Source organism: Urocitellus parryii, chromosome 7 (assembly GCF_045843805.1).
Source record: "Urocitellus parryii isolate mUroPar1 chromosome 7, mUroPar1.hap1, whole genome shotgun sequence".
Lineage (NCBI taxonomy): Eukaryota > Metazoa > Chordata > Mammalia > Rodentia > Sciuridae > Urocitellus > Urocitellus parryii.
The window spans coordinates 90,088,239-90,103,955 of record NC_135537.1 but is presented as its reverse complement, the minus strand read 5'-3'; the positions used below and the strand labels follow the sequence as shown (position 1 = coordinate 90,103,955).

The 15,717-nt window shown below is 35.1% G+C and overlaps 1 long non-coding RNA gene across 1 annotated transcript; it reads left to right on the top strand.

Moving 5' to 3' along the window:
- Positions 1-10,836: 10,836 nt before the first annotated feature.
- On the top strand, positions 10,837-15,524 carry LOC144255710 (uncharacterized). Its single transcript, XR_013343896.1, has 3 exons — positions 10,837-10,909; positions 13,243-13,328; positions 15,437-15,524. It is a non-coding gene; the product is annotated as an uncharacterized LOC144255710 (long non-coding RNA).
- The last annotated feature ends 193 nt before the right edge of the window (positions 15,525-15,717 follow it).

Sequence of the window (15,717 nt, the reverse complement as noted above, 5' to 3'; positions counted from 1 at the left end):
ACAAGTGGCGCCGAGACCCGGGAACCAGAACTTTCAGTCAGTCAGGGGTGGTGCACCGGTTAGTCCCAGGTAAGTGGGATCTGCGATCAAAGCAGGGATAGTCCCAGTAAGTGGGATCCGCGTCCAAAGCGGGGTCAGCTCCTCTACAAAGAAAGAGAGAGCCTCATATTTATTGCAGCTGCACTGTGTACTTTCACTTTTGTTTTCTGTGTTTCTTTTGTTGTGTCATTTCGCTTTTGTTTTTTGTGTTTCTTTTGTTGTTGTGTCATCTGTAGATAAGGAGAGAGCAAAAAAAAATAATAATAATAAATAAGACGCTCCTCTGTAGATAAAGAGAGAGCGGGGGGAAAATAATAAAATAAGACGCTCCTCTGTAAATAAGGAGAGAGCGGAATTTTGTATTTTCACTTTCTTTATACTGCTTGGAACAGTATGGGTGCTACTCCCTCAAGCCCCAATGCGAAGCTGCCACGTGGACTTTTCTTATAGGGTGCCAAGTCACAGCGTGCCAACTCATTCTGATAAGGAGTTGTTTGTCACAGACTACAGGGGAAACCAGCGCCATCTTGTAATGGCGGCCACAGTTCACAGAAACGGCTCACCACAAGGACCCTTTCATTGTTGTTGCTGTTGGTGGTGGTGGTGTTACTGGGGACTGAACCCAGGGGTGCTCCACCACTGAGCTACTTCCCCAGGCAACTTCAATTTTTATTTTTGTGGCCATCCTGGGGGTTAATATCCTGAGTTGCCCAGGCTGGCCATGAACTTGTGATCCTCCTGCCTCAGCCTCCTGAGTTGTTGAGATCACAGGTGTGTGCTACCACACAGGGCCCTGAAGGGCCTCTTGCACTTGTTGCTACCAGGCTGAGACGTTGGGTAGAGTCAACCCTGAGGCCGCCCACCGCGAGTGGTGCTGCGGGGAGGCCGGCTCCCGGCCCCGCCCCCCCCCCACCTGACTCTCGCCAACGCAGAAGACGCGGCCGCCGCGGCTCAGGCACACGCGCGAGCCGCCAGCGCCACCACGCCGGAGAAGGTGAAGGAGCAGCCACCGCACCATGGTGCGCAGGAGCCCGGCAGGCCGGCGCCCCCAGCGCGCCCACAGATACAGGTAGCACAGCGTGATGAGCATGGCCGGCGCCTGCGGCCCGGGAGGCTCGCCCGCCGCGCTCCGCCCCGCTGGCCGGCCGGAAGAGGCGCGCGGCAGACAGGCTGCGCGGGCGGGGGAGCGCGGGCACCGGGAAGGGACACCAAGCGGGGCGAGCGAGGCCGCGGAGGCCTCTGGGGCGGGTACCTGAGTGCAGTGATGCTGGGAGAAGCCCCCACGTGGGAGGTGTGCTGGGGTCGGGGAGGTCAGGACCCGGAGGGTGTTGGGTGAAGACACTGCAAGTAGTTCCTCTTTTTTTAGTTGTCTGAGAGAGTTTGGATTGGTCTGATTTGTTTCTTAAAAAAATTGGTGAAACCTATTTGAAAATGACCTAAATTTAGTATTTTCTTTGTGGAAGCTGAGTAGTCATTAGCAGTTGAATGGTAGTAGGAGTGTTCAGGTTCTCTATTTATTTTAGTTTTAGAAATTTGTCCTTTCATTAGCATGTTTAAAGTTTATTGGCATCAAGCTAATAATATTTTATTTTTTTTTTTTTTTTTTTTTTATTTTTATTTTTATTTTTTTTTATTGTTGGTCGTTCAAAACATTACATAGTTCCTCATACATCATATTTCACAGTTTGATTCAAATGAGTTATGAACTCCCAATTTTATCCCGTATACAGATTGCTGCATCACATCAGTTACCCTTCCATTGATTGACATATTGCCTTTCTAGTGTCTGATGTATTCTGCTGTCTATATTATTCTCTACTATCCCCCCTCCCCTCCCCTCCCCTCCCCTTTTCTCTCTCTACCCCTTCTACTGTAAATCACTTCTTCCATTTGAATTATCTTGTCTTACCCCTCCTTTCCTCTTATATGTCATTTTGTATAACCCTGAGGATCGCCTTCCATTTCCATGCGATTCCCCTTCTCGTTTCCTTTCCCTCCCACCTCTCAACCCTGTTAATGAAAATCTTCGTCTCAAGCTCTTCGTCCCTACCCTGTCCTTGTTTCCTCCCCTTATATCAGAGGAGTCATTTGGTATTTGTTTTTTAAAGATTGACTAGCTTCACTTAGCATAATCTGCTCTAATGCCATCCATTTCCCTCCAAATTCTATGATTTTGTCATTTTTAAATGCAGAGTAATACTCCATTGTGTATAAATGCCACATTTTTTTAATCCATTCATCTATTGAAGGGCATCTAGCTAATAATATTTTAATATCCCTTTCCATCTTTTCTTTATTTGGATGTTCCCTTTTCTCATTTTGAATATTAGTTATGTCTGACTTCTTTCTCTGTCTCTATTTCTCACTTTTATTATTGCCGAAGTTTGTCTGTTTTATTAATCTTCACAAAAGACTAACTTTTTAAGGGGGCAAGGCGGGTGCTAGGGATTGAACCCAGGTCCTTGTGTATGCTGATTTCCCTCTTTTATTTATGATTTCCTTCCCTTTCTTTTCTTTTTCTAACTTAAATTGCAAGTTTTAACATCAATTTTAGCCATTTTTGTTTTCTAGTATAAGCATGTAATGCTATAAATTTTCTTGAAATTCATTATTTTCTTCATCTAAGTTTCTAATGCTTTCATTAATTTTCAGAAATTAAGTTCTTATAAAAAGTTCAATTTTTATTTTTTTGGCTTACTATTTAGAAATGCTTTTTGCTTGTTTGTTTGTTTTGTATTGGTACTGGGGATTGAACCCAAGGGGCTTAACTACTGAGCCACATCCCCAGCCATTTTTTATATTTTATTTAGAAACTGTCTGTTTCTGAGTTGCTTAGGGTCTCGATAAATTGCTGAGGCTGGCCTTGAACTCACTATCCTGCTGCCTTAGCTTTCCCAGCCACTGGGATTACAGGCATGTGCCACCACACCTGGCATGTTTTATCTTTTCAAATGTATCTGCATTAACTTTTTCATTGTTTTAATTTTCAGGTGTATCTACGTTAATTTTTTTTCACCTATGTTGTTAGAGAATGCGTTCTTGTTATTCTTTCATTCTTATTTTTATGACCTTGTCCATAGTAAATTCTATAATTTTCCTGTAATCATTAAAGATAAGAAATTGTGTTGTTCAGTCTTTATATTAGTTTTTATCATATCATTCATTGAGAAGAGTATGTTGGAATCTTCTGTTACCTTCTAATAGACTTTTTATACTTCTAACAGTTTTTGTTTTTATGTATTTTGAGGTACTTATATTAGCTGCATACAAGCTTAATATTTTCTCTTAACATATCTACTCTGTTGGGATCCTCTCTATTCCTAATTTTGCTTTTTTTTTGACTTAGAGTCTTTGGTGGTAATTTATCTAGAATGTGCTTTTCATTTGATTTTCACTTTTTTCATATTTCTGGTCTTATCTTTCAGGCCCATCAGACAATCAGTGTCTTTTAATTGGTAGGATTAGAAGTTCCTTTAGTTCAAGACTCTTGATTGGTGGTCAACTCAGTTTTTATTTAAAACTATTTTATAACCCTTTTCTTAAAAGAATGTGGTGAGAATATTATGCAAAGTCTGCTGCTAGTTTTATTTATGCTTTTTTTTGAAGAAAATATCTTTTTCTTATAGCTGCATTGGATTTTGTCTTTGATTTATATCATTTCATTTCTAAGTTTAGATGGAAATTAATTTTTTTTATTCAATTTTGGATACTTGATGTTCATTCTGAATGTTGTCTTTCATGAGATCTAGAAGATTCTGGAGCCTTGTATTCTTTAAATATTGCCTCTTTTTTATTTGGACTGTTCTCCCTTTCTGGAGTTTTAACTGGCTATATGTATGTGTAACTGTTTCTAGATCACTTACTCTTCCCCCATCCTACTTTTCATCTTATTTCTCCTTAATAAAATTTTTAGTGCTGGGTAATTTCATCCTTCTTATGGTCTAGTTTGCCATTTTTCTCTTAGGTGTGCCTAATTTTCTCTCTAATCCCCCATTTTTTTTCACTTTTAACAATTATATTTTTAATTTCTCAAAGTTCAGCTTGGTTATTTTTCATATATACACATTCATTCATTGTAGTCTCATGTTACTTGTTCATTTTGTAGTTATTCACAGACTGTGTCTGGAAATCTCAATGTTTCTATCCTTAGGGGATCTAAATTTATTGCTTTTTTCCCCATCTGTTGTCTGCCCCTCATGGTGGCTTGTTATTTCCAGTGCTTGGTGATCCCCTATTATAAACTCTAAAGATCTATTTGGTAGGAATTTGTGAGAGTTTTGAGAGCCTAACTGGAAGTTACTTTTCTTTCTGAAAGCATTTGTATTAGCTCTGGCTGGGAGACAGTAGTTTAATTTGACCCACTTTTCAGTTCTGACATTTTGCTTCCGGTCTAGGGTTCACTGTCTTGAGAGAGTCTCCTGAAATATATTTCTGTGAGCAGAAAGTACTTAAAAGTATTTTTTAAAAATCCAAGATCTGCTTTTCTACTACTTACTGCTTTTGGTTGCCAAGTTCCTGTCTAAAAAGAACTTGGTTTCATTTGCTTTTTTTTTTTTTTTTTTTTTTTTTTTTAGGAAAAAGTTGTTTGTTTTTCAACTTACTGAAACTTACTGAGGGGCTTATGGGACATCTTGGTTAAGATCCAATAGCAATTGGCACAGAGGGTCTAGAAGTTAAGAGAAGGATTTGGGATTTTAGCATTTGGCAGTTTGGAAGCCATTGTTTTCCTACAGTACCATATGAGATAATTTTAAATGGTACATGGATAAGCACTTGAAATTTTTTAATAGTTAGGATTTTATGTGTATGAAAAACATAACTTTTGGATCAAACCTATGACATCATGGACATTATCACTTAGGCCAAGTGAGTACAATGAAAGGAAAATATTAGTAAAAATACATGTGATATATGGAAATGGCAACAATCATGGTGAAGCTATGCAAATAAAGTTCAGAAAGTGCTGTTTTAAGCCCTGGGTATGGTGGATAAGGTCACTAAGGACCTTAATTTTACTGAGACTATTTTCCCATTTTTATAGTGGAGATGTTGGCATGTGGGGCTACTAAGAATTGTTATGAGAATGAGATGATGGCTTGTAAAGCACTTAGTGCAGTATTTTGACACATTGTATAAAGAGTTTGCTAGGAAGTCTGTTACTGTTCTTCACTTTAGATATTGCAAGGTTTTAATACACTAAATTGGATATAATAAGAAGGATTTATTAAAGAAATATTTCAAGGATTGATGGTGGTCTTGCTTAGGAAAAAAGAAGCTTTACTAGTTCTAATCATAATGGGATAATAGTGAAAGTGAAAAGGTGTGAGAAATGGTGTTAATCTTAGTGCTGGTGATGGTAGAAAAAGAAAGCCTTTATTTGGGCAAGAGTTAGAAGTAGTAAAATGAATTTTTCAGTGATATTTAGTGTAGCTGTTCTCTGAGAGCTCAAAAAATCATCATTATTGAACTTTTTTTTCAGGGGAAAAAAACCACAAAACCTTAGTCTAAAACTCTGGCCCTAGTTTCCCTTTTCCCCCATTGAAATAAATATTTTTAAAACATGTGTCTTGGTAATGTGAGGGTTTTTTTCCTCCTTTGTAGTCTAGCAGTGCTCTGTGTTGTGGTGGTTGGGAGACTATTAGAAGAAGGTGTAGTTACAAGATGGCATGTCTGGATGTGGACATCCATTCATGTCTGAATGTCTGGAAGAGATTTGAAAGACTCACCCTGGACCACTCTGGTCCTGCCCCTTTCTCCAAGATGGAGAGATGCTGAGAGACACATAGGGGAGTATGAACACTGATAGGAAACTGTTTCTCAGTGGTAAGGTTTTAGTTCAGGCCAGGAAATTGAGAATGTAGCATTTCATGTATGGTAAAACATGGGATGCAGTAAAAGCTGGTGGAGTAAGAGTGCAGCAGTGGGAAGATGCCTTTCTATTTTGAGCAGTCATTTGAGGCTTACTGTATGCTAGGCACATACAAAGTAAATAACAGTGCCCTTATCTTCCATCTAAGGGATACATGTAAACAGATAAGTTCAGAGTAGTGATGGGGAATATCTGAGCCTGAGGAAAGGAAGAAGCAGATAAAACTATTGGGAGAGAATGGGGGGAGAATCACAGAATGGGGACAAAAATCAGTGTTCTGATTGTAGTTCCTTGAAGCATAGGTTTTAAGTATTTTTCAGTTATACTATAGAAGCCAGGAAGAATGCTGCTCATGTCATCTCAAATGATTTAATTACTGAATTGGATTGTGTTATTTCCTTAGGATTGTATGCCATGGACAATTTTACTGATGGAGACTTCACTGTGGCGGATATGCATTGTTGGAAGATAGCCCTTACGAAGATGATTGTGTCTATGCTCCTAAATATACCATGGATGACCATGTTCGTGTGACTCAGCTTTACTGTGATGGAGTGGTAAGTAGGTTTGTTAAATTTTTGTTTTTAACATGTTATATCCTAAAGGCTTTCTGATTTAGGGCATTTGAGTAAAGATTTTGTGTGTGTATGTGTGTGTGTGTGTGTGTGTGTGGCTATGGGTTTTTATAAGAAGGAACACATGCTTTTGAAGAGGTTATTATTCAAAAGAAATAATCTGTGCCTCAACAATAAGAATAGATTTCAGAGAATAAGTGAAGACATGAGGTGGCTTTCTGAGAATTAGAAAAACTCTTGAATAGAGTTGTAGAAAGAAACTCAGGAAACATGAAAAAGGCCTTAAATTAAGAATCACTGGCTACAGATACATTCAAAGCATATAAGTAAACGTACATTAGATTTTTTTCAGTTTAGTTCTGCTAATCCATTGATTGATAGTCAAAAAGTATACTTGTGTATTTTACCAGTTGCAAATCGAAATAATTTTCTTTTTTTTAGGGTATGAAGTATAAAGATTATGCCCAAAGCGAGAAACATATAGGTGAGCATGTTGACATATTAATGTTAATTTATTGATGGACCACAAATGGAGGTGATTTATCTAGTCATATCAACAAATCAGATTTATATGTCTTCTTAAAAATAGATTCTTACTATTTTTTTTCCTGGAAACCAAAATCTTTCTTTGTAAATTGAGTTTTAGCCAACACTTAAATATTCTTAACTTCTAGCAGTTTAAAACATTAAGTCATTTCTTGTCTTCTCATATCCATTTTTACCTGTTCTGTATAGCAGTGTTGATTCATTAAAAATCAGGGCACAAATATTAATTTTAAACTTTTTTATTTTAATTAAGAATTTGACATCTGCAGTATATGGTGTAGTAAACCACTTTCTGTCCTGCAAGATTACTGTGATGCCATTAAAATATATATCTTCTGGCCACTTCTTTTTCAACATCAGCACAGTTCTGTAATATCATGATTACATCCCTGTGTGGAGACCATGTAAGTCACTATATGTTATTCATTTTGGATGAGCGGTGATAAGCATGTTGCACAGTGCTAAGGAATGCCAAATACAATGGAAGGCTTATACCTCATTCTTTTTTTTTTTTTTGGTGGTACTGTGGGTTGAACTCAGGGTCTCCCCCATGCTTGACAAGCTACACCTTCAACCCTTTTTTAAAAATTTTATTTTGAGATGCAGTCTAGCTAAACAAAGTTTAAGCTGGCCTTAAACTTGAAATCCTCCTGCCTCACCATCTGGAATAGCTAGGATTTTAGGCATATGCCACCACACTTGGCTTACTCTTCATTCTTATATGCTGTTCAGTTTTGCTTTTGTTTAACAGGTAGAAAAAGTAAATTCTTGGAATTTGAATATGAAAGAAAATTTATAACATTATAATGAAATAATTCTAAATAGTATTAGATGGTAGACTTGAAGTTAAGTCAGGAAAAATTAAAATACTTTTATAAATGTCAGTGGTATAGAACTGAGAGAGAGGATATATGGTTTGGTCCATTTAATAAACTCCTTACTTATGTTACCTAGAGTGGAGGAAAAGAACTGAATGTTTTTGTCAGATAGCTTGTAATATAAGCATAAAATTCAGTGAATTTGTATATATGAGAATGTAATCTTTCAAAAAATAAATTTGTCTTTAAACAGTTCTCGTGCCTCTGAGATAAGTTTGAAGAAATTACAATATCTTGAGTTGATGTAAGATATTGTGTATTTGGCAAAGAAAGTTGCGGTAAGTGGTAGAATGTAGCCCCGCCTCCAAAGAATGTAAATATAGAGTGTCAGTTGTTAACTGTTAACTGCTATAAACTGTGTTACCAGTTTATAGCAGTTAACAGATAAGCTTTTCAGTTTTCTTTACCTGAGATTATTCTGCTGTCAGAGTGTGCATGGTATGGAAGTGATAACGTTGATGACCAATGTCCTGGTTCTGCCATGCCATAATGGACCAGGACAGCTTCTTGATATTAAAGGAGAGAAATTAGAATTTGTCACAAATGAAAGGGGGCCCTGGTTCATAGAAACCTTAATCACAGGTTCTAAAAGTAAACAAACTCCGTCTTTTGACATAAAAACATACCACTATTGACAAATACTTTGCCTTTGGGATAAAATTTATCAGGATAGATTTGAGGAGGTGTCTTTGTACTATGGTGATTCATTCTCTCTCTCTCTCTCTCTCTCTCTCTCTCTCTCTCTCTCTCTCTCTCTCTCTGTCTCTCTCTCTCTTTTGGGGGTGGGAGATAGAACTCAGGGGCACTCAACAACTGAGCTACATCCCCAGCCTGTTTTGTATTTTATTTAGAGACAGGGTTTCACTGAGTTTCTTAGTACCTCACTTTTGCTGAGGCTGGCTTTGAACTCATGATCCTTCTGCCTTGACCTCCTCTCTCTTTTAAAAAGCCATTTGATAATTTTTCTTATTTCAGTTGGTTATGGAGCCAGGTGTTATACTTGTTTTTATTCTGACTGTGAACTTAAATTTAGAAAGCATTCTGGTGTTTATTTCTGCTGATAACTCATTACAGTAACAAACCAGCCAATGTGCCCTGTTAGAAAACCGAGGTTTAATGAGCTTTAAAAATCTACACATCAAAAATTTACACAAAATCAGTTTATTACTAGAGCCTTGTGGAAGACTTTTGATGAATTCTTATTTTAGAGCTCTTAAGGGGTAAATTGATCATGTAAGTGCTTGTGGAAAATATACTACTATGTAATACAGTTACACATCATTTAATGATTGGGGTACATTCTGAGGAATGCACCATCAAATGGTTTTGTTGTCTTAGTATCATATAGTATACTTACACAGACCCAGATGGTGTAGATTAGTCACTGGATGTGGCCTCTTAATGCAATTAAGAGACAAAGCAAACACAAGTTGTGACTGCTGCTGACATATGGGATGCTACTTTACAGTGAAGTTTTTTTTTTTATTTCAATAAGTAGCAGTACACTCTAAAATAACAGTTACATAAACCAGTAATGTAGTGTTTAATATCATTATCAAGTGTTATACATATATATAATTATCTGTACTATTCTTTAATATAATTGGTAGTGCAATAAGTTTTTTATCAGCATCACATAAGCTTGTGAGCAGTACATTTTATTGTGGTATGTATGATGTCACCATAGCTACAATGTCATTAGGTAATAATAATCTTAAACTCTGTTATAATCTTTGGGACCAATGTCCCATTTGGCTCATCATTGATGGAAAATGTCATTATGCAACACAAGACTATTCCTAAAATGGAGATTTTTTTCTATTACAAAATCCAAGAATAAGGAGAAAATGCTTTTTTTGTTCTTTTTTTTATTTTGCAGAATGTTTCATTCCTTATCGAAGGCTTATTGAGAATTGGTTATAAAATAGAAAATGTAAGTGTTAAATGTGGAAACCCAGCTCACCCACTGAATAAATGGCAGTCACATCACTACCCATTTTCCCATGTACTGAGACCATATATTCAAAGTTATATGTAATATTTGGTAGTATGGTTTCTATATTTTACTCAGTGTAATCTCATTTTGCAGGTTTGCTTCATTACATTTTTTTACCCATATATGTCACAAGTTTTTTTCTTCTCTTTTAGATTGTTTTCCTAGCATATATTCCCCCAAATGAAATTATTAGGTCCCCAGTATGAATATTTTTACTGTATAATTACTAGATAATCCTCAGATGCAGTGATAAACCAAATTTTAATGATACTGGTGATAGAAATGTCTTCATGTTTCCTTTAAGCCTTATACCAGCAGTGGCAACTCAGCTATTTAATTTCTGAGGTTATTTCATACATTAAAAGAACAAACATTTCTGTTAACTCTTGACCCTTCATGAGAATCAATGCTCTGAGCATCCATTTGCCTAGCCATAGTCTTGATTATCTCATAATAATTCTTTTTGCCACAGACTATGTAAAATATGTAGTCCCTGTGGAGAACTTTAATCTATACCTTTAACCTTAGGGTTAAAGAGGGAAGTCCTAGTCTAATTGAGATTTGAGACTTCTTTTCTACCTTGTAAATTTGTACTCTCATACTGCAAAGGACAGCCTTTGACCAGGTTGTAGACCTCAGCTTTCAGGTCTGTAATCATTGCAAAAGCATTTTGAACTCTGAGGGTAGCCCGAGGTCACCCAAAGATGGAACACGTGAGTCCACAGTTTCTGTTAACTTGTATGTTGTAGTCCAGTTATCCTCTATTGTGTGATGGAGTAATGAAAATACATAAGTTTTGTATAAAGGTTTGAAATACTGATTAAGATAACTATATATTGCCACAGAATACTTGAGTATCATTCTTCTTTCCTCTTTTTGAAACAGAAAATTTTGGCAATGGAAGAAGCTTTAAATTGGGTAAAATACACAGGTGATACAACAGTTCTACCTAAATTAAGATTAATCGACAATTGTTGGTCTATGTTAAGTATTTTCTTCACTGAATGTAAGTATAAGTTCTTTAAATTGTTAACTCAGTTTTTAAAGGTATTATTTGTGAAATGGAATATATAATTATATGATTTCTCATTTATTCTAGCAGCATTTAAAAAATGTTTTTCTTTATAGTGTTTTTCTTCTGTATATGAAATAAAATAACTTTATTTTTTATTTCCTTTATTTATTTATTTTTATTCTTTTTAATAGTGACAGAGTATACTTTGACATATTATCCATACTTGGAGTATAACTTGAATAAGAGAACTTAAACCTTACAGTTAGTTTTATCCTGTTTTTTACCATTCAGATTATTGTGGCATCATACTTTAAAAATCCTATCTAATAGTTGTCATAAGTTATAATATGTAATACTCAAATAAAAAGCTCACAACTGAGCCCATGTCTTTTTATTCATATGAGAAAATAACAGAAGGTAAAATTATGATTTTCATTTTCTTGATAAATCTGCTATTCTTTTATGTATGGAGAAATAGCCTTACATATTTCTCCAGTTTTCTGAAATGTTTTTCTTCCTTCCTTTTTTTCTTTCTTTTTTTTTGTGGTGCTGGGGATTGAATCCAGGGCCTTATGCATGCTGGCCAAGTCCTCCGCCACTAAGCTATGTCCCCAGCCCTGAAATGATTTTCTTTAAAGCATTTGAATATTAGCAGTAATTTTTTTAGAGTATACTTTATAGGAATCTTGACACAGAAAATGTTTTGACTCTTTAGTTGATGATAATCCATAATCTGCAATCTCCATTGTGAAGAGGGAAGATTTGTCTATTGACTTAAATAATAGAGAGGAATTAAATAAAGACAGCTCTTTCTGTTAGGCTCACTAGATAGTGGGATGTATTATACTGATAGAGGTTATTCTCTTCATTGTTTTGAAAGCCTCTGATTCTGGACCAGGTTTTAGGGTAGAGGTGGAGAAGCAATATCATTTATTGCCACTATTGTGGGCCCATTTCTGATTCTCTCGTAATAGCCCTATGGGTGGCTGTTATTCTCTCTTTTTTTGCAGGGGTACTGATGATTGAACTCACAGGCCCGACCAGTGAGCCACATCCCTATTTTTTTTTTTTGTATTTTTATTTTTTAGAGATAAGGTCTGTGTTGCTTAGTGTCTTTTTTGCTGAGGCTTGCTTTGAACTTGTGATCCTCCTGTCTCAGCCTCCGGAGCCACTGGGATTATAGGCGTGCACCATCGTGCCCAGCCTATTATTCTCAATTGTAGAAGTGCACAATCTAAGACTTATGAGGTTAAGAGAGATTTCTACAGTCTAGTAAGTAGTAGAACTTAGATAAGAAGTCAGGTCTCTGACCTCAAAGCTCATGTTTTCCTCCAGCAACCTTGTTCTGTCCCTTAGTACTACTTTATTTGGTGACCTTCCCAGTTCCTTCTTGAATCTTAAATTTTAGGTATTCTTTTCACCCTAGAAATTAATGTTTTGCTAGAAGCATAACTGTTAGTCTGTTGCAATAAAAAATTAGTATATTTTAAAAAATCCTTTTTATATAATATCTTAAAATGTAGAAAATGAGGCCTGATAAACTTTTCATACTTTGGCTAACTAACTGTGTTTAAATTAGTTTATTTTATAAGAATATTTTTATAAGGATTTTTGTAAGAATAGTATTTCAAACTTCTTTTTGTTAACATTTCTTTTTTTGAAGAGTCTACTATTCATTTTAAAGAATATTTTTATAAGGATTTTTATAAGAATAGTATTTCAAACTTCTTTTTGTTAACATTTCTTTTTTTGAAGAGTCTACTATTCATTTTAAATACTCCCTTATTATATTGAATAGTTTATTTATTTGTGGTGCTGAGGATTGAACCCAGGGCCTTGTTCATGTGAGACAAGCACTCTACCAACTGAGCTCTATCCCCAACCCTATATTGAATACATTTTGAAAAATATTCTCTAGGGTTTTATTTTTATACAATTTTATTGAACATTGTACCTGGTGTACTGTAGATTTTTGATAATATTTGTTCAATTGACTTGAGTAATTAGGAGACCTATATTGAAAATGTTATGACAAAAGTATTTGTTATAGTAACATAGTGTAATAATAAGTGGTTTTCTTTAATTGTTAATAAAAAGAGATTAGGTTTACTGCAAGCATCTGTTTTATGCAACGTTTTATACATTTTATAAGTTGTTTATTTCTAAAATATTTAATATACATGAAAGATTATAAGAAACAGGGTATTTAGAAAATATAATAAACTTTATGAATTCACCTACTTAACCTAAGAATTAGAATTTTGTGAGTACCAGTTTTTTTTAACAAATATTCTCTCTCATTCTCTCCTAAAAATAAAACTTAGACAAGTATCACATAACTAAAGTTGTAACGGAAAACTGCAATTTACTTGAAGAATTTAAAACCCAAAATTGTGCGGAGTGTATGGAGGTGAGGATAAATATTTATCTGTAAATATGTATTAAGAGTTGCTTGTTGGGGGAGCTGTGGCTGTGGCTCAGTGGTAGAGTACTTGCCTAGCACTTGTGAGGCACTGGGTATGATCCTCAGCACCACATAAAATAAATAAATAAAATAAAGGTATTATGTCTGTCTGCAACTAAAAAATATATTTTTTTAAAAAAGAAAGAGTTCATTTTTGGGATAGAGTTGCAGCTCAGTGTTGGAGCACTTGCCTAGCATGTGTGAGTCACTGAATTTGATTCTCAGCACTGCATGTGAATAAATAAAATAAAGATCCATCAACAACTTAAAAAAATAGATTTGCCTGTTAGAACTTTTAACACTCAGAGGAAGTTCATTAAAAAACCTGATGAAGGTTGGGGATGTGGCTCTGTGGTTGAGTACCCCTTGGTTCAATCCTTGGTACCAAAAAAACAAAACAAAAACCTGTTGACAGTATCTAAGGAACTACTGTAAGATTTAATAATATGTTTGATGGAAAATTTTAATAAATTTTGATTTGGAAGAAGAGAGAATACCTTAATCTGAAATTTTTAATGATTTTAAAGCAGTTAATTAAAAAATTAAAAATTTGATTTTTTATCATCCTTTAAAAATGATTTGAAGAAATGATTTTCCTTGATAACATTTTTATTGAGATGTAATGTAATTCACCTGTTCACTCAGGAAATAATGATTCTAATTCAAGTTTTAAAAAAATATTTTTTTAGGGGTTGGGGATGTGGCTCAAGCGGTAGCGCGCTCGCCTGGCATGCTTGCGGCCCAGGTTCAATCCTCAGCACCACATACCAACGAAGATGTTGTGTCCACCGAGAACTAAAAAATAAATATTAAAAATTCTCAAAAAAAATAAAAAAATATTTTCTTAAAGTTGTAAATGGACACAATACCTTTATTTATTTATTTATTTATTTATTTATTTATTTATTTATATTTATTTTTATGTGATGGTGGAGATCAAAGCCAGTGCCTCATGCATGCTAGGCAAGCATGCTACCCCTGAGCCACACTCCAGCCCCTTAATTCAAAAAAAAAAAAAAAGATTTGGGGAGACATTTAATGTTCAATTAAGTTCTCTACAGCTATTGATATCTAATTTATTTTAATTAATTTGTTTTTAAAAATTTGAATTGAAAAGTTTTGAATATATCAGTAACTTTTTTTTGTGGTGCTGGGAATTGAACCCAGGGCCCTGTGCATGAGAGATGAGAGGAAAGCACTCTACCAAATGAGCTATTTCCACAGTCCCCCAGTAACGTGTGTTAGTAAGAACACACATGTTCTTACTAACCTGCCAGGTGACTTTTGGTAGTTAATCTAGTCAGTATTACCTTTATTACAGTTTATATATTTTTAAGCACTAAGGTTTATTGAATAATATCACATTTGCTAACATAAAGTTAAAATTCTACTTTGCATTTCATTTTTTAGTTTGCTGTTCGGGTCTGCCGAATACTGCACGTGAGGGAAAAATTATTTTAGAAATTATTCACAATGTGTTGGTTTTCCTTGCTTTTTAATATTTCTTAACAAGTTAATATGGAGTTATTAGAGAAAGGTTTCTTTTAATATACATTTGTCCCTCAGTGTCTGAGGGAGATTGGTTCCTGGATCCTATCTGGTACCAAATCTGCTGGAGCTCAAATCCTTCATAAAAAAAATGGTATAGTATTTGCTATACCTTGTACACTTGCTCCCATATACTTTAAATAATCTCTAGATCACTATATAATACCTAGTACTCTATAAATACTATGTAAATAGTTGTTGTACTGTATTGCTTAGGGGAAATGACAAGAAGAAAAGTCTGCACATGTTCCTATAAACTCTTTTTGGTCTTTCCAAAAGTTTTTGAACTGCATATTGTTGAATCTGCACTTGCAGAACCCATAGATATTGAGGGTCAACTGTACATCCAAAAATATTGGATATTACATTCTCCTTTTCTATATAAATAATCCCCTAGCTTATTTTTGATATTAAAGATGGAAACCCAGATCCATTTTTCCTAGGTATTGGTTTCTTGATTGTCTTTGGAGTTAATTGATGGGTCTTCTTTCACCTTGGTTTCTCAGCAAGGAGAACTAATGAAAATGAAAGGAAATGAAGAGTTTTCCAAAGAAAGATTTGATATAGCTATTATCTATTACACCAGAGCCATTGAATATTGGTAAGAGCAAAACAGAGCAATGAGATCCTTTTTGTGTGGCAGCTCAAGTTAGAATGTTAGGATAAATAAAAATAAGATCAAGAATTGTAGAATCTTCCAATTTGATATTCATAATAGATTTTTATTTTTTATCTTTAGTTATTAGTAGCATTGGAGGTAACCTGAGTATTTGGAACTGATTAAATC